Below are 18,322 nucleotides of genomic sequence, written 5' to 3'. Positions count from 1 at the left end.
TATAAAATACTAAAATTCTCCAGATATTTAAAGCTTCAAAGCTTAAAAAATACCTTATTGATGAAGAGTGTTGGCGTATTAGAGCTTTTAATCCAGTTTAATGGAATACGGAGTAATTAATTTTCTTGCATTTTAAATTACTCATATAATTTGTTATTTTTAATATTTTGTGGATTTGGCAATTAATTTTTATAATACAGCAATATTAATACATTTCCTAACCTAGACCAAGTGAACATTTTTGCTTAATAGTCTGTACGATTTAGCAAAATTCTGTATTGCCTCAGAACCTTTCGCTTTTGGTAATCTGAAATATTTGTGTAATTTACTCTAGCTTGGATTTATATAATTTAGTGAACACCCACTTTCCTTGACAGGTTTACAGCTTTTTTCGATTGCATTCCTGCCATGCAGGTCCTCTTGAGCTTCAATTTGTGTCGTGTAGAGAGAACTATGGAGGTGCTGTTTGGGGATAAATTCCTAGATCCACCTTTTCCTTTGCTGTTCCTCCAGGTGTACAGAGCCAGTCCTGTGAAATGCTGTGTGTTTCTGAATTTCAGTGGGAATTGATGGTGCACCGTGGAGTGCTGACAGACTCAGAAGTACCTCCTAAGACTATGGATGGGGAAGAAAACATGAGACTAACCCAGAGCTCCTGTGACTTCTGTGTGTGAGTCAAGTGTTTTAAAAATAAAACCAGAAAAAGACACAACTTTACAGGTAGCACTAGGCTTTTCCCTGTGGCCTAAGTTGTGAGAGTTCCTTTTGTTCAACTGTATTGTTTCTAATTACCTTAGTATGTTTGTACAGATAAACCATGCTTTTCCTTTTTTTATGGCAGTAATTATATTTTCCTAGTATTCCCTTAAAATATTTAAAGTGGGCTACACCTTATCAATAAAAAGAAATAAAATAATGGTGAATACTTAATTTTATATTAATTTTTATTCATATTAAATTAAAACAAAGTAAACATCTGGTAAAAAAAGAAAGCCAACAAACCAGCAATAACTTAAAAAACTAAAGATTTACTTTAGTGACCAGGCACAAGGACCTTCATGAACCTGCTTAGCTTTCTGAGAGAGGTTTGCCTTGTAGTTTTCCTGTAGGGGTTTCATTTAAAAGGTGTGTGTTGTGTGCCAGAAGTGGAGAATAGCTATTATTTCTTACAGTTAATTTTAAACCCCTGAGAGGATATTTGTTGTTGTTTTATTTTCCAGATGCCTGAAAAACTTTCTGTGGTCAGACAGGGTACAGTCATGGGACTGAAAATGAGTTTTGATTATGTACTCAAAATATTGTCGTGTTACAGGGAAGGTGATTGTTTAGTATTTGTTATAGAATAAGAAAGGATCAACCTCATCAGTCAACTGAGGAACAGGATAATTCAAAGAAAGAACTGACATCACTTGAGGCCAAAATGCTGAAATATTCTTCAATAGAACTATAAGCACATGGGAGAGTTTTGGAGAATGAATAAAGGTCAGTTGGTCCATCAAGACATATTCTTTTTAGTAGATTGTTTCCCCAAGGATAATATCTAATTGTTTCTTGAATGACACTGGTGCTTTTTGCCTCGACAACTTGCCTGCAGGCTATTCTAAGTATTTATTATTCTCTCCATGAAAAGGTGCTTTCTAATATATGCACTGAATTTATTTTTTAATTTCCTGTTAAGTTCTCTTGTCCTATAATCTACGTTGAGATGGAAATGATAATTTGAGTTGACATTATCTGTGGCTGTTAAGACTTTCTTTGCTTCAAAAAAGACAGTTCTACCCTGTCCTTACAATTAGATGCTCAGATTTATAATCTAAGTAACCACAACTGCATATCAAATGGTGGCGGGTTCTCCCTTAGAAAATTTCACATCAAAATCAGTGTTACTTTCCTGAATGTGTTTTGCTGATGTTGTTGATGCTCTGTCCCCCATTGACCAAAAACCTGTCCAATACAGAATGTCTGGTGACACTTGATGTCTCTTTTAACATCAGTCGAAGGGAAGACAAATGCAAGATGTACTTTAAACTTACTTTGACAGGCAGAAAAATGAGAGGCAATAGCTAGGGACGTATCAGTAGAAGTTCACTAACTCCTCCTTTGTACTTCTTTTAAATAATTCAGTCTTACTTTAGTTCTGGAGGATTTAAAAGATAAATCAGATAGTCTACGCTGCCTAACTTTTAACAACATCAAACCTGGATTACTGGCCTTAAAGGAGGGGTTCCTAATATTCCTGAGACTTCACGGTTTTTGCCCAACACTGGCCAGACAACACAAGTAGCTGATTGGAAAATTCAGTCACAGCCCTGTTCATGTGGGTTTTTTTACCATGTCAAGCTCTAGAAAACCATCTAAGACAGTGTTTAGTTGTGTGTAACATAAATTACTGTGGCAGCACCAGCATAGCCTCCATGCCACGTTTCTTGTTTGTCAGGAGACAGAGAAATCAAAGGTTCTTCCTCCCTCACCGTTCCCCATCCAATGACCCTGCCCTAGTTCCATCCATATCTATCCTTTAGCAGCAGAATCCACACCTGGCTTCAGATTTATAAATCAATTCTTACTTTACAGCTTGTGTAAAGGGGGCAAACAGGTGTCAAAATAGCAACAAAACATACGTTTATTTAGAGGCTTATAAAATACCAGTCTTTAAGGAGGACTTTGATATTTCCAGAAATTATTCTTCAGAACAGAATCAACATTATATCCCCTACTTTTCTGCTAGAAAAACAGCACTCGAATTGAGGTCTTTAATATGAAAAAAACCCAAAAATGAACAAGCAAGAAAAAGTCATGACCAATTTCCAGTCCTGAAGGGGAATTTCTTCCCTGCCTATGAATGTTTGCACTAACTAGTTTTCCAATGTGCTTTCAAGATAAGAATCTCAGGCTGTCCTGAAGTGATTTTAGACATAAGCAGGCTCTACTGAGAATCTCTTATCCCTCATTAAACAATAAGAGCAGTCACGATAATTATTTCAAATCACTGTTACATGGGAAGAACAGAGATCCATGAACTAGGCAGAATTTTTGTTATCTTCGGTACTTAAATCATCCATTTAACCTAAAATGCTCTGCAGTATATCCTTGTAATATTCTGGTCACAAAATACTTGCCTTAAGAGTTTGAGTTTTACGTACCAGTGCCTGTTTCTGGTCATGGCAATCTTCATTTTCAGTAATGAATGTGAACATGGGTTATAGTTTGCGAGTGCATACACCATCTCATATGAACAATTTATTTATATTGCCTAATGTACAATTACCATTTAACAATATCAACTCTGATTTATGTGGACTGAACTGTAGACAACCAGATTTCCCTGTGCAGGTTCTGGTCCTAGGTGGCCAGTTCCCCCCCCTTTTTTTTTTTTTTTATTGGAAAATAATGTGAAATAAAAAGATTTGTGGGGGGGGGTTTCCAGTTCTCTCCTACCAGCTAGTAAAAATCAGTAAAATTAAATTTGCAAAAATTTCTTTACCATTGCAAGGAAGGAAAAAAAAAAAAGAAAATTATATGAATTATGAAAAATATAGAATGGATAAAACTGTGTAGTGAATTCCAGCAGGGATTAAATACTCAATGTGACTTTTAAATTTATTTTCTTTTATTAGCCTTCAGGTTAGCAAAGACTGTTTTATAAAAAAACCTCTTATGTAGATGATTTTGTTTAAGCTCTAAATTAGTACCATAGCATGAGACTGTTGGTTTTAGCTCATAACTATATTTTCAAAGGATCTGTATATTCACCTAGGAAAGGGTAGCTGAATTTGAGTAAATCAATTTTTCACTTAAATCTTATCTAGAGGCCATGTTTTAACTGAATATGCATTCTGTTTAGCCATATTAACAAGGTTTGCTTTCACAGGTGTAAAACAGGGTCAGTTATGTTAATAAAACCAGAAATTATTCCCATATGAAGACCAAAAAACTGCCAGAAGCAAAGAAATAGATAAGATTTAGCCAGAAACTGAATATTGCAACTTTGTTGCATCCTGAATTGATGTGTTGACCTTACCTGTTCTTCTTGGAAGTCTAAATATTTAGGGTTTCTTAATTCACTAAATACAATTTGTTTTCTTAGATTTAACTTTTTCTTTGAGCTAAACCTAAAAAGGAGATGCTACTTCAAAATTAGATTGTTTTAAATTTGTTGAAGAGTGTTGTGACTTTAGTGTTTTTTAATGGCTGTTGTGTTTTTTAAAATTCATTTAAGCTCAATGCATCACAAGGATTTGTTACAAGTTATCCAAGTTAACATTGATGTTTAATTTTGTATCCTTTTACCTTCAGTTAAATTGGAATTACAAGTACAGCTTTCAGTTTGCCTCAAATAATTTTCTCTGCTGGATGGAGCAGATTATTACAAGGTAATTTAAAATATATATAGAAAGTGGGGAAAAGTTGTTTACAGCAAATGTATTTGTTAACCCTATGATAATTACCTACAGTGTTTTGAAGATATAAACATAAATATGGCATATGAATTTATGCATGAATTTCATCTAAGACCTGTCCTAATAACCAGCAATACATTTTTCCACAGCAAATTGTTATCTGGGAGTAAACTGCATGTCAGCTTCATACTTCTTGCTGCAGTCACCAGCATATCTCCAGCCTCTCTTTCTTCCTGCTTTTTCCTCTTTCTTTTCTTTTTTTTTTTTTTTTTTTTGAGCAAACCCACCTAACAGCTGTGGAAACAAACAGGGCATACTTGGCAAAAGTAGGGACCAGCTGCCAAACTCTGCAATGCTTGTTCCAGCAGCATCACACAGGTCTGTTGCTAACTCCTTGGTGTCACCTCTGCTGGCTCCTTTTCCCATTTTCCTGCTGGCAGCCAGCAGAGGTGCATCTGGAGATGCTGTCAAGGTCGTGCAGCTGTGGGGCCGTCTTGGCTCCTGTGTCCACGTTTGCCTCCTATATTTAAATGTTAGTTTTGCATGCAATAACGTTAATTACTCGAACAGAACTAAAGCTTTCGGCGTTCACGGAGATGGGGGAGAGAATAACTCTGTTTTGTGTTAAAGCAAGTAGGTGTTTTCTGTGATTAATTACTGTCTTGAATTTGGGGGAGACTTGGTTCCTCTTTAACGGGATGCAAAAATATCAGTTGACACCTGGCTGGCACTGCTGATGTGCTCTGAGAATCTGAGGCATTATAATGTGTCTGGATGTGATAATGGGATCACCTCAGAGTGTAGGGAAAGGAGAAGATGGGTGGGGTAAGAGCTCTCCCGTGGCCTTGTTTACCATTGGTTTTGCTTGAAATTGCAAGTCACCCTAGAGAGATATGGAGAGCAAATAGTTGCAAACACCATTAATAGCCTGTAAAATAAATCTAGCATCCCAGAGAGAGCGAGAGGAGAAAAGAGGAGGCTGAAGGGAGAATACATTATCCTCCTCTCTCTGGCAACCAGCGATAGGACACGAAGAAACAAAATGAAGCTGCCTCAGGGGAAGTTCAGATTGGACATTAGGTAAAGGTTCTTCACTGGGAGGGTGGTTGGCCATTGGAACAGGCTCCCCAGGGAAGCAGTCAGGGCTCCAGAGTTCAAGAAGCGTCTGCACAGTGCACTTAGTCAAATGGTTTAGTTTTAGGTAGTCCTGTGAGGAGGGGGGAGTGGGACTCTATGATCCTTATGGCTCCCTTTCAACTTGGGATATTTGTTGATTCTTTCTCAGCTGAAGTGGGTTGGGGAACACATCCTTGGCAAAGGCTGGCCTCTAAGATCATGTTGCTGTATGCTATATGTCATTTATAATCACATATAAATGGAAATTTAGAGCTTTATGGCTTCAGTATGCTGCTATAATTTCCTACTGTTGTGTGACTAATACTTGGATGCTGATAATCCTCCTCTGCCCAGCATTTATGGTCTGACTGGAAGTTTCTTCTTGTTCCAGAAGTTTCTTTTTGTTTTTCTTTGGGTTCAAAGTGCTTGGAGAATTGCTCTTTTATTTGCAAATTATCTTTTTACAGTTAATCCATGCTGTCCTGTAGCTGTTTAACTTCCTGCCCACACCATCAACCATCAGCAGCAGTCAAGAATTCACCAAGACTTCAGGCTCTCAAAATGTCGTATCAACCACTGACACATAAGCAAATATAAAATGATGTGCCTCTCCTGAGTTGGGGTGGCAGTGGTAGGTTCTGTCTACCACCAAGTAAGTCCTGGTGAAGCCCAAAAACATACCTTCCCTTCTGGTTTAGGAGAAAACTGGAACAAATAATGGGGAGAGGCCGAACACAGTGGGGCTGTGCTTCATGAGGAGAAGAGTTTGTGGTGCGAGGCTTTAAGGTGCTCAGTGGAGGGATCCAGGAGGAAAAAAAAGCATGTAGGACTTGTTTTGAGGAGGCTGAATGTGCTGTGGGAAAATGGGCATCTGATGACATGGGGGCTGCCTTTGCACAAGGAAGCTTTGAATCCCCGTCCTTCACTTACCCTTCACACAGTAATCAATAACCAGAAATTGGGGTGATCACTGGCCTATACTTACCAGTAAGATTTATCTGAGTCAGAAGGTTTTGCATATTTATTTTCACCATGCCAATCTCCATTGCTGTAAAATTTCTTACATGATTTTACGTTGGGTTTTTTTAGTGAGAATGTGATTATTTTTTTTCCCCTGTGCAATTGTTTGAATTGTCAATTTTACTAAAAAGCAACACGACTTAAAATCAGAAATGGAAAAATACTATGGCTTCGTGGTTGATTTGATGCATATTAATGTTCTAACTTTCCCTTGTAAAACAACCAGAGTTATTATTGTTCTTTTCAGTAGATATTTGTAGTAATTTCAATGACTTATTATACCTAACATTTTTTTCTTATAGCTAGATAATATAATAAGAATTTACTTAGGCAGCACAATTTTGTAATGCACTGTTGAAGGTTTTAGGCCATTCTACACTTTTTTCCTATAAAGAGAAGGCACATGATTCTCATATAGTGTTTATGACATGTATCAGCAAACTTCTAAAAAGATGGTTCTTTAGCAAAGAACTGAGATGCTGTACAATTTAATATGTCCCCTTCTTATCATTTTAGTAGTTTTAAAGTAAGTGTTGACTTAGAGTGCATTTGGAACCACGTTAAATCTATCAACTGGTTCTCAGACTGGAGTGATGAATAGAGGGACCAGGTCAATTGGGAGATACAAACTTATTCAGGACTGGATGATGAAAGAACAAACAAACAAAACACCACCTCCCTGTCGTTTTAAACTACAAAACTGTGATCAATAATCAAACCCATATTCAAACTGGATTAATTTATAACTTTCCCTTAATATAATTTCCATTATAAAATCTTATCTTAAAGAGGCAGTTGTTGATAGGCCATATTTTAGCATGTTTTTGGTGATTTTTTTTTTTTTTAATCAACTTTAGTTATGCTCAGGCTTGGGGACTGATCAACAAGAGGACAGTTCTTGCACATATGCAGCTATAGATAGTGTCTGCCCTGGAAATTTTACAGTGGAAACAGTAATGTAGGGGAGAAGGATGAATTGCACATACTGCAGTTCATGTGGTGGAGTAATTTGGATAGCAGAAATTGAACAAGTAAGGAAATGGAAAATGTAAATGGTACGAGGAGAACAAGACGTGTCCAAAAATGGAAGGGATAGGGTTAAGTGAGTCCCAGATGGATTTGCTGTGTGGGCAGTGGAATTTAAAACAGGATTGAAGGCAGTCAGCAAAGGACCAAATCAAATGAACGGGGTTTTAGAAAACATTATTTTAAAACTAATCAGTGGACATGGTACTGAACAGAATGCTGTGAAAAAAACTCACATGGTGAAAATTCTCTGCAACTTACTCTATGAGAAATAATAACCTGTACTGTGGAAGCAAAATAGTAGTGAGAGAAATGCATCCCATTATGCTCTTCAAAATAATACTGTTTCACAGTACTTCTGTGTATGTTTTGCTCACCCATAGTAGGAATACTTGTGCTGTGATTATACAGTTTATATTATGATTTCAGATATGAACATTTTTTTAAAGGATTTTTTTTCAGGAAAAAAATATGAAATTACTAGAAAATGAGTAGTTCTCACTCAATTAACTACAGGATGGTGTGTACACATATATGATACAAATTAATTAAAATTATCTATGCTTCAACACTGGTTTCTGCCAAGGTAAAGTAATTTTGTCATCATTGAAAGGTGTGCAGCAATCATGAACCGGTACACAGCTATATAATTTGGAAAAAAAGTGTTGCAGTTCTGGAGTTTGCATTAGTCCTGAGGCATGCAGAATGTAGTTTTTCTTTGAAAATATCTTTTCATTCTTGGAGAGTTCATGGTTTGCATTCATCTTTTTATAGTTGTAGTCGTGACAGTGAACTCCAGGATTTGTACATCAGAATTTTTATTCATGATTTAAAAAGTCACACAATGAATGAATGATAAGCACATAATAACACATGAGGAACAGAACATGCAAGCACTTTAGGAATTCTCTTTCAAATATGAAATATTCTGAAATTGAAGCCCAGTGGTGTCCTCTGTGCACAAATGGATCACTTTTATCCAAACTTATTAATACTTGTATAGCCACTGAATTGTGTGTATCAGCAAATGTTTGGAGAACAGGGATGGAAATTAGGAGATATTGTAAACTTTTGTCCTCATCATGACAGAAAACCTGCACATGGTGAATAATCATGTAGCAATTTGCACATAGGAATGATTGCAATTACTGAATGGTTAAAACCTGTACATAAGGAATGCAAGCAGGAAGAGCAGGTGGGTTGGATGTGAAGCCAGTCATATTTAAGAACTGAAAGCAATTAAGAAAATATCTCAGAAACTGTCAATAACAACATAGAAATTAAAAAATGAGAGGGCTGACAACTTCCATGGGTATGAATGAAAAGAAGCAAAAGTGTGCAATGTAATCGTATTAAGCATTTTTTTTTAGTAGGTCACTGAGATTAAGTTTCTGGTTTTGAAATCAAGATTCATACACAGGTAGAATGGACATCAGTAGGACAAAACCTTCAATTTTCTGTGAATGCTGTATGTTTGATATCTTCTCTACAAAACTTGTCAACAGATTAAGATAGAAAAGTATTGCTTAAATCACTGTGATTATTTCCTGTAAGTGGAGCATCATTGTGCCAATGTGAAGGTTATCTGTGTAAAGGAGAGTGGTAGAGGTATTTTTTCCATTTACATCACTTATCATTTTGGCAATAACTTTTTTTACAGAAACCCTACTTGTGCTCTCAGAGTATTATCTGCAGTCAACATATAAAATTAATAACATTAATGATTTCCTATGTATTTTATCTCTTGGTTGGATTCTCTTCTGCCTGTAAATGTGAGAATTCCAACTAGGGTTTATTTTTTTTGTGTGGGCAAAGGCATTCTTAATGTTTCACTTGGATATTGGTTCATTATCCCAAGAGTATATTCTGCATTATTTTGCTTATCAAGAGGCACAATTTAAGTCTCTCTTTCTTCACTGCTTTAGTGAAAACAGAAGATCTAGGAGGTCTGTCCTGATGTCTCAAACTTGATTGAAGTTAGCCAGGAAGCTTAGAGTGATACACAGACTCTTGTATATCCCAGAGGTGAGACAAACAAATACAAACATCTTCATTAAACATACCTTGTTTTCTCAGGAAATCAAACTTAGAAACGTTCATCTGATGATTTAAGCTACTGTTCATCTCTAGAGACTTTCAAAATGTCACTTTGCTCAATGTGAGGTATATCATGCTCCACAGTTTTTTGAGTTTTATAAAGGGAGGGCAATGAACCACTGAAGAAATTGGTGTGACTTCTGATTACCATCACTGGTGAGCTGCTGGTGGTGAATATCTGGCATTGGGGGAAGGACAACTAAACAATACAATCAATTCAAAGAGAGACTTCCAGAAAATCCTGTGAGCTCTGTTATCCACAAACCACCTCCATGATCACAGTAGTCTATAGTGAACAGCTGTTCTTAAACCACGTTTTTTATCATTTGGAGCAATTCTTTTTTCTCTTACGGGTATGATCTGGTACAGGTAATGCACTAAATGCCATTTCTCTTTCAGAATCCTTCAGGGAAAGTCTATTCTGCCACAGGTGAGAGTGATGTGGTAGAAAATGGCAAGGGAAATTTTAGTCATTGTAATAGTGTTCACTGTTAGAACGTTAAATTGGTGCATCCTGAATATATTCAATGAGACAATTTTTTTATCTTCTGTTTTCCATATTTGTTTTGTATTCACCACAGTGAGTCAAGTTGGTGGAAAAATACAGGGTCTGCTATGCATGACCTTGCAGACGTAATTCCATGTCTATCTTCTGCCTTAAATTCATTGAAACTGTTCATATTAATTACCAACCGGAATTTCAGGTGACTGCAACAACTGCTGCTCCCAGAAAACCACCCAAAACAGAAGCTCTGACGTCATGAACTGGCATTTTGATAACTGTGGGGCAGTGTGAAGGTGCTTCATGGAAATGCAGGGATTCTGAGAGTCTCCATAGAGTAAGAGTTATAGAGATTGTTAGGACAGCATCATCTTGTACTCACACAGAGTGGGAGTAAAGAACAGGGAGAGAAGACTGCCTTTGGAAGCCGAGACTGTGTGACTTATAACACTTTTATATTAGTTTTAAAGGTAATCTGTGCTGATGCCTCAAACTAATGTCTAAAAGTAAGTCTATGGGGTAAGCAGTAATGAACCAATTAGTACTGTACTGAGATAAGCAGGTAGCGGTTGAAACATTTAGGAAAGGTTGGTCAACTTGAAACAAATAGAAAAGAGTGATTTACCAAGTCCCATTTAAAATTCTACAACAGTAGACGTTGCTTTTGGATACATGTAAATTATTGGCCAAAATTCTGATGGGAAAAGTAGAAAATTCAGTCATTTTCAAATGAATGTCATATAAGACATTTCTGTACACAGTATTGTCTGGCTCACTGGTTTCTATTATTTGTCAGACAGTGTAAGTCTATACATTTGTGGACACTCTGTGTTACAGGTGGAGAAGCTGTACTTCTCCAAAGATATTGTAAAGCTGAAAAAATGCAAAAGGGGATAAGTGACTCTCTAAAAATTTACTGTTCTGAGCATGCAAAATCAGACATTGATACAGACTTTTACAGAAATGGATCTTTAGTTTCATATTTCTAAACCACCTACTGAAGACTGCTAGTGCACTGAAAACTTTTTCAGTTAGGAATTTGGGCTGAGATTCTTGCTGTTATTATATATTCACATGTAGAAAATGCTGCTAGAACTAGTGAGATGCTTTTAGTTTTGTTTTGTTGGTTTTTTTAATGAGGTGCCTGATGGTTTGCAAAGCCATTAGAGTTATTTTTTTTTTTTAGCACATTATTTCTACAGTGTCTAGAAGCAAGTGACTCTACACAATTTTTGCCTATGCAGGATAAAAGGCAAATGAAAATTAGGGAAGTAAGATATGAGCTGAACTGAAGGGATCAAGTTTGCTTAAAAATAAACCAAACAGCAACTATCTTAATATCTTCTCGATTTTTTTCAAGGGTCTTTGCTCTTTTTCCATTTCAACAGATATGGAAGTGCCAAAAGCTTGGAAATACAGTTTATTTTTTTGAAAAGAACACACTGGTTTCAGCTCTTGCATCTCTCAGTGTCCTCTTTCAAAATGTTTCAGGGTGTCTGCTTTTCAGCCTTTCAAATTGCAAAACCCTGTGGACTGGAGGTGGCATTGCTGGAGCGAGTGAGGATGTGGATAACAGTCCCTGCCTCTTTTGCATTCCCTTTTGGAGGCATAATTCAATAACCAGAGCCTACCCTTTCTCCTTATGATGAGAATCCACAGAACACTCCGAGGGGCTTGAATATGTAATGCTTTTAGCAGAAAACAGGCTGTGACATGGTGATGTTTCACATGGGGAAAATTCAGAGTGAGGCAAACCCGTTTGGAAGCCACTGTGTTTTTATCCATGCCTGGTCACTGTGTCCCTGTAGGACTGAGGCATCCTCCTCTCAGACCAGCAGTAATCTTTAGCAGCACAGAGCTATGGCATCCTTCTCCAGGCCCTCCAGGGAAGTTTTTTTCTTCCCTCAGTGCTGATGTCTGGCTCATGTGTGTCATCCCAGCTCCTCTCTGTAGACCCCTCCTCTCCATCTCTGCCACTAACTCCCCACTCCACAACCTCCAGAAGTTTTTCCCAGTTCTGCACGATCAGTTGGTTCCAGGTAAGGGGAGAAAATGCTTCTTCCTCCGAGGGATTTCACCTTCTTGCAACTGTTTTCCTCCTTGCTTTCAACCTCTCGTTTTTATCCAAACAACAAAGTAGTGTCCTGTGCTGGAGAATGGCAGTGGTGCCTGGCCTTGCTGGAAAGGTCTGCTTCTTCCTGGGAAGCCATGTAACACTCACCATTCAGGCACTAGCCAGCTCTCAACTAAAAGGTTTTCCTTTAAATGCTGAGCTGCAAAATAAGGAAAATAGGGAGGCCTTGTAGTGCTAGAAAAAAATGGAAATACCGAAAGGCGGTTGCTATAAGAAATCACAGTTATGCCTTAATAACATTCAAGGTTAGTTTATATGTATATGAGGAAAAAAATATTGAGTTCTGGGCAACTGGTTGGTACAAAATCAGTTGTTCTTTCCTTTCTTGGATTTTACTAAAAACGCTTTTTCCTTGCAAAAGACACAGTCAAGGTATCAGCAGCTGATTGCTGCTAACTGTTGCCATCTCAAAAGGGAAAGAAATCCACGTGATTTTGTATCTTGTCTGCAGTTTTTTAGACCATGCAAATGAATTCAAACAATTTCCTTTTAAAGACACAGCACTGCAGTGTCTAAGGAATTGTAAACTGGGGTTGGAAATTAACTACACAGGTCAAGAAACTGTGATCTAAACTTCACTCCTTGTCTAGCAAGTTAGTGGCAGCCTAAATCAGCTTAGAATTAAGATTGGAACTGTAGCACCATGAAAAGCCTTGCCTGTGGTGGTTGCTTGATTTTTTTTGTTTTGTTTATTTTTACATCTATATTAAGTATTGCTTGAAGGTAATATCAGAGAAGGAGGGAGAAATTGGAAATATTTATAATAGAAATGTCAAGTTTGCATAGGTTCCATTTTCAAAAACAACTTACAAGTAATATGCATGCAACTTCATGCATTTTAATCAGAGATATTGAGAAGACAGTTGGAATTTTTCCATCTTGGTTGATCATCTCTAATTCATCTCTGTTCTCCCAGTTTCTTGTTACGGTTTCTCATTACAGATGACAATTTTTGAGATGAAGAATTCATTTTATTATTATGGATTACTTAGTCTTGTCTGCTTTACATAATGATATACAAATGGTTTACAAGTTCACAAATGTCACTAAATCACAGTAAGTAAAAAATGTTGTATAAGAAACTGTAAAAAATGTTACAAATTTTAAATAGTTGTTTTTACAGAGAGAGAGAATGAGAGGAGAAAAGTTGTGCCATGACTTTCTACTGCAATGATGAAGAATTGACATTGAGCATACAAATTATTATTATTATACTGTATTATGAATGCTTTCTTTTTAAGATTCTGGTCTAGAACTCCAAGCCTTACATGTTTAGAGAAAATGGAGTTAAACAAATGTCAAGGAATCAGCAAACATAACTACATCTAGATCACAAACATTTCCAGATCAAAATACGGACTATATCTTCAGAATCCTTAGAAATGAAAAGTTGCCATTTATTAAGGGTTCTTTGCAATCCTTTAAAAGGCTGTAGTCCTTCAAAGGACTTGTATCCTTGGATACTTTCCACTTCCTTTTCATTTGCTATATGCTGTTCTTCTGAACACCTCAAAGTGCCTTATAAATAATGAATTAAGCTTTACAAAAAGTTCTATCTTGTATAGACAGTATTGCAACCCATTTGCCAGGAAGCAAAGTAAAACATAAAGAGAGTGAACACTGTAGCTACTGTTGAAAGAGGCAGAAAGAGAAAAAGGAAAAATTAGGAATAGAGCCGTGACCACAAGACAACAGCTGAAATTTTTTATTTATCTTTTAGCAATCAAATAACAGCATAAACTCCCCCTCCCCCCAATTCTTAACATTAATATTTGCTAAGTACACGTTCACAACCAATTATATATTTTGATCTGTAAATGTATCTGAAAAATTAAATTAATATTTAAACATTCATTTAAATGTCTAGATACTGTGCTTGTCTGTTATGTTCATGTTGATTATGAGTTACTAAAACCTGTATGTCAATGCTCATCAGGACTGTGTCTGGGAGTGAACAACTTTTTTTTAATTATTTCTTAATTCCTAATCTTTTCTGAAGAGCGATCTGAAAAATGCAGCATGTGATCCAGGTGGACACAGTAAGTCTGATTATTTTTTAAGACTAAATCTCACAACTTTTCTTTCAAGTGTTTTATGGACTGGAAAGTAACTTATTTTTGCATGTTAAACAATTTTAGAATAACTTGACCATTTCTTTCCATTTTTTTCCTTAATAGTGTGGGACATCACTGAGTGCTATTTAATTATGAAAATATTTGAAATGTTTCTGGATAGTTCAGCGATTTAATTATGTATACAATAATTATTCATAGATGATGACAAATTTCTCTTGTTCCTATTTTTGATGAAATAATGCTCCTTAGTGAGTTTTTTGCATTTACTGTGGAGGCCCTTATCTAAAAGAGTTAGATTTTTTAAATTGAAGTTATTTCAGGAATCCTTGAAAAAGGACTCGGGAAAACAAACCAGTACGAGGAACTCTGCTTATTCAATGAGTAATACATTACGTCCTGCATTTTCCTGGAGCTGGAGGTTGTGATAATTCAGGCACCATCTCGGTTCCTTTGTTCTGAGACTTTCGTTGCATAAGTGGTGCTTAGCAGCACTCTTAAAGAGTTTTGTTTGCATTTCAATCAAACCCAATGTTCTTTATCCTGGATGTTAACTACTCCTTCTAATGTAAAAGTGGGAACAAGAAAACACTTGTCTTCCTTGCTGCGCTCGGGTTTCTGGTCAAAGAGACAAGGTGTGAGGGTAGATGTAAACACGGATCCACTCCAGGGATTACCCAACGTTCAGCGTTTCTAATCCCTGCTTTTGTTCCTTTGTATGCACGCTTATAACATATGCTTTTCCATATCTTGGAATTCAGCTTTGTGTTTGTCAGTTTAGACACTTAGAGAAGAATTAAATCCTCAGAGGGCTCGGCTAGGAGTGAGTTGTGCGTGCCATTACAACAGGAGCCAACCAACCCTTCCCCACACTTTGGTGTGTCATATTTATGAAAGGCAAATAAATAAATAAATCAACCTCCAGTTAGTGCACAAGCAGTGTAGGGTCCGATTTGGCACAGTGAGTGAGTCTATGCCATTAAGTTCAAAAGGTGCAGGCCTAGGGCCTAAAAAGTTAATCCCTCTGTTTGTAGACTCCTCATTTATGGGTGTGCAAGCCACCCATAAATAGTTTATAATGGTACCCCAAAAAGGCTTTAAAACTCCAAAGTCCCGTTTTCATCCTGAGTACTTCAGTAGCATTAAAAGTTACCATTTTGAACAGACAAAATTAGGTCTATTTCTGTCAGAAAGACATTGGTCTTCCTTTTCTATCTCCATTTCTATCCTAACAGGTCAAAAGATATCAGTCTTGGACTTGTCACAGGTGCAGGATTGTGTATTGCCATTTCTGGGCTTCGGGCCAGTGTAAATTTCAAAGTAGAGGGAAAAGTGAGTGTTTTTCTTGCGGTCTGGACATTAAGGTTGTTCTTTTGTTTGTTTTCTAACTGTATTAATTCTTGGTTGTCTGAGTTATTTACATGCCAGTTATTGGTGAAGATAATTCTAGGAGACTTAAGGTGAAGCAGGAAAGTGCATGTAATAAAATTCAGTTTATCCTTTGGCAGTGATTTATAAATGAATACCAGGAACACATGGCATAGTTCATAAATTAATATCTGTATGCACTGAACTGACTAAAAATAAAATTCAGGTTTTTTGGTCTGTTTCATTTGTTTCCTGCATTGTCTGACCTATGTTAATAGTCTTTAAAATACTTGGGTTTATTTCCTCTTTGCATTACCTAAAGGAAGAGAGAGGATGCTATTTTCTCTTCTGCTATTGCTTGTATTATTCAAATGCCCTCTGCCTTCCATTTCTATTTAGCTTTTTTACTAAATGATGATTTTTTCGGGGCCAAATTTGACTGCATCAAATAATTTATATGAATAAATCAAAAATTCAAAGAAATAATGTTTCTTACCACACTTAGGTGTGTGTAGGTGTGTGTATGTGTGCTTTTGTTATGGGGGACATCCAGGGCATTTTAATTTTATCACTCTCTTCAGTTCTGGATAGTTATTGAAACATAACAAGGTGAAATTCTATTTAATTTCTGTCTAGATTATTTTTTATGAAAATATCTGACTTTCAACCTTGGCATCTAATGGTTAGAAAACAAAAATCACAGGTAGCATGCATATTTGCAGAGGGGTTGTGCTAACTAGAACAGTGCATATCAGAAAGCCAGAATTCCACATCAGCATAGTCCAGTTTGCTCTTGTTTTAGGGGAATCTCATATTGACTAGACAATTAACATTGTTTGGAATGCTCATCATTATCACGGATTGAATACGTTTCCCTGTGAAAAAGTTTATTGTTTACTCTGAATATTCTGTCTCCAGAGTCTATTTGTGTTTGGGTAACCACACTCTGTAACAGATTTTCTGTCGGTTTTTGTGTAAGAGATTAATGAGTTATTGGGTCAAGAGCAATACAACAAAGGCTGTTGTCTTCTTTATACTTTTGGTCATGACCATAACAAACTAAAGTTAATCTAGAACTAAATTTTCACAAATGTGCCTAGACAACTTTTGTCATGTTTTGTTAAACAGATCACTGCTTTCAGTACCTTACATTGCATCTTTTTTCCCCTCTAAGATATAAAATAATGGTCCCAGGAGGCAGATTCCCTTTGTTATACTTGCGTGTATATTTAAATCATTTTTATGACTCCGCTTCTAAAACGTGTTTTAGAATTGTTTGGATGTGGTTTTTTTTCCCCTTGAGAGAAGCATTGTATTTTATGATCACATATACTGTTATCATCAGTTTTAAACTGGTGCAGGAACAAGGTATTTGTTCCGATTCCATATGGAGTCAAGGGATATTACGCAGAAATATACCTTTATTTAAGAAGTTTTTAACTAGTTTTGACCTAGAACAAAATGCATGCTAAGCTAGTTCTGATTTTTGATATTGTAATGATCTGAAAACCAAAATTAAGTTTTCTGCTTCCCATAAGTCAAAACATTCATAAGTGTCTCTTAACTTCAATTGTCAATTTTGTCTTCCTGAAAAAAAAAAATAGTTGTGGGGAAGCTATTGTGTGAAACGATTAGAAAGAATTGGTTACTACCATCCCTGTTTCCTTCTCAAAACCTCTGGATTGTTTGTCACATACACATTTCTGCTATGCTTTTGGTAGTATTTTAAAATGAGAAAAATATTCCTTTCTCTTATTTAACAAACATAGCAAAAACTCGATAGGTGGCATCATGGCAGGGAAGAGTGGAGTGATGATCCTCCCCTGTAGCTGCCTTTAATGTGAATTATTCTCATTTCACACATCAGTATAAGGAAATTAATAGTCCCTTTTCTCTGCTGAGACCAGCATCTCTGTTGGAGTGTAAATGGCTTGGGCTGGTGCAGAATGTTCACAGACAAATATCACCCTCCCCTCCTCTTCCCTTTCAAAACAGAAGTAATTCACATCAAAATAACACAGCAGTAGAAGGACAATTTGCCTTAGGCCCATACAAAGAAAAAAATGAAACCTTACTTAAAATATACAGTTGCATTTTGCTGTGTCCCTCTCTTTCTACTGTTCAGCCACGTAGCCTGAATTTATCTTGCTTAATACTATCATAGTTTACATTTAATTTGGTGTACATGTTGCCAGACTGCAAAGGGGATACTTCTCTCATTCCCCTGTGAGCTCAAAATTTAGCCAAGCCTATGATTTAGATATCTTCTGGTTACATTGGAGAATTCCAGTTTCTCCCTTGAGGTCATTCAAGGGAAAAATTCAGTCAGTGCAGAAGGTGATCAGCATTCAACTTGCATTTCTACCTATAAGCAGACTATTCTGGTAATACCCTGAGGCTTTATCCACTCCTTAATAATCTGTCCCCTCCTCTCAGAATATTTTAGTTTAGAGGCCAGGCTGGTATTCTCCTGTACACCTTAGATGCTGGGGTGTGCTCAAGCTTTGTGCTGCTTCGAGGGCAGCTGAAATATCCTAACTCTCCATCCAAGATACCTCCTAGTGTGAGGGAAACCTCTGAGTGACAT

At 36.7% G+C, this 18,322-nt stretch overlaps 1 long non-coding RNA gene across 2 annotated transcripts in view; it reads left to right on the top strand.

The window, feature by feature from the left end:
- Positions 1–519: 519 nt before the first annotated feature.
- Positions 520–18,322, top strand: part of LOC127467780 (uncharacterized) — a 75,500-nt gene continuing 57,697 nt past the window's right edge. The window contains exon 1 of one of the 2 annotated variants that reach the window (XR_007903292.1): positions 520–670. This is a non-coding gene — a long non-coding RNA (uncharacterized LOC127467780). Of the gene's footprint in view, positions 671–4,046; positions 4,374–18,322 lie in introns of those variants that run through there. The other variant, XR_007903293.1, reaches the window with a different exon arrangement.

Source organism: Manacus candei, unplaced genomic scaffold (assembly GCF_025592945.1).
Source record: "Manacus candei isolate 608988 ecotype Guabito, Panama unplaced genomic scaffold, ASM2559294v1 h1tg000014l, whole genome shotgun sequence".
Taxonomy (NCBI): Eukaryota; Metazoa; Chordata; class Aves; order Passeriformes; family Pipridae; genus Manacus; species Manacus candei.
The sequence above is the reverse complement of the archived record's forward strand: the minus strand, read 5'-3'. Positions and strand labels throughout refer to the sequence as shown.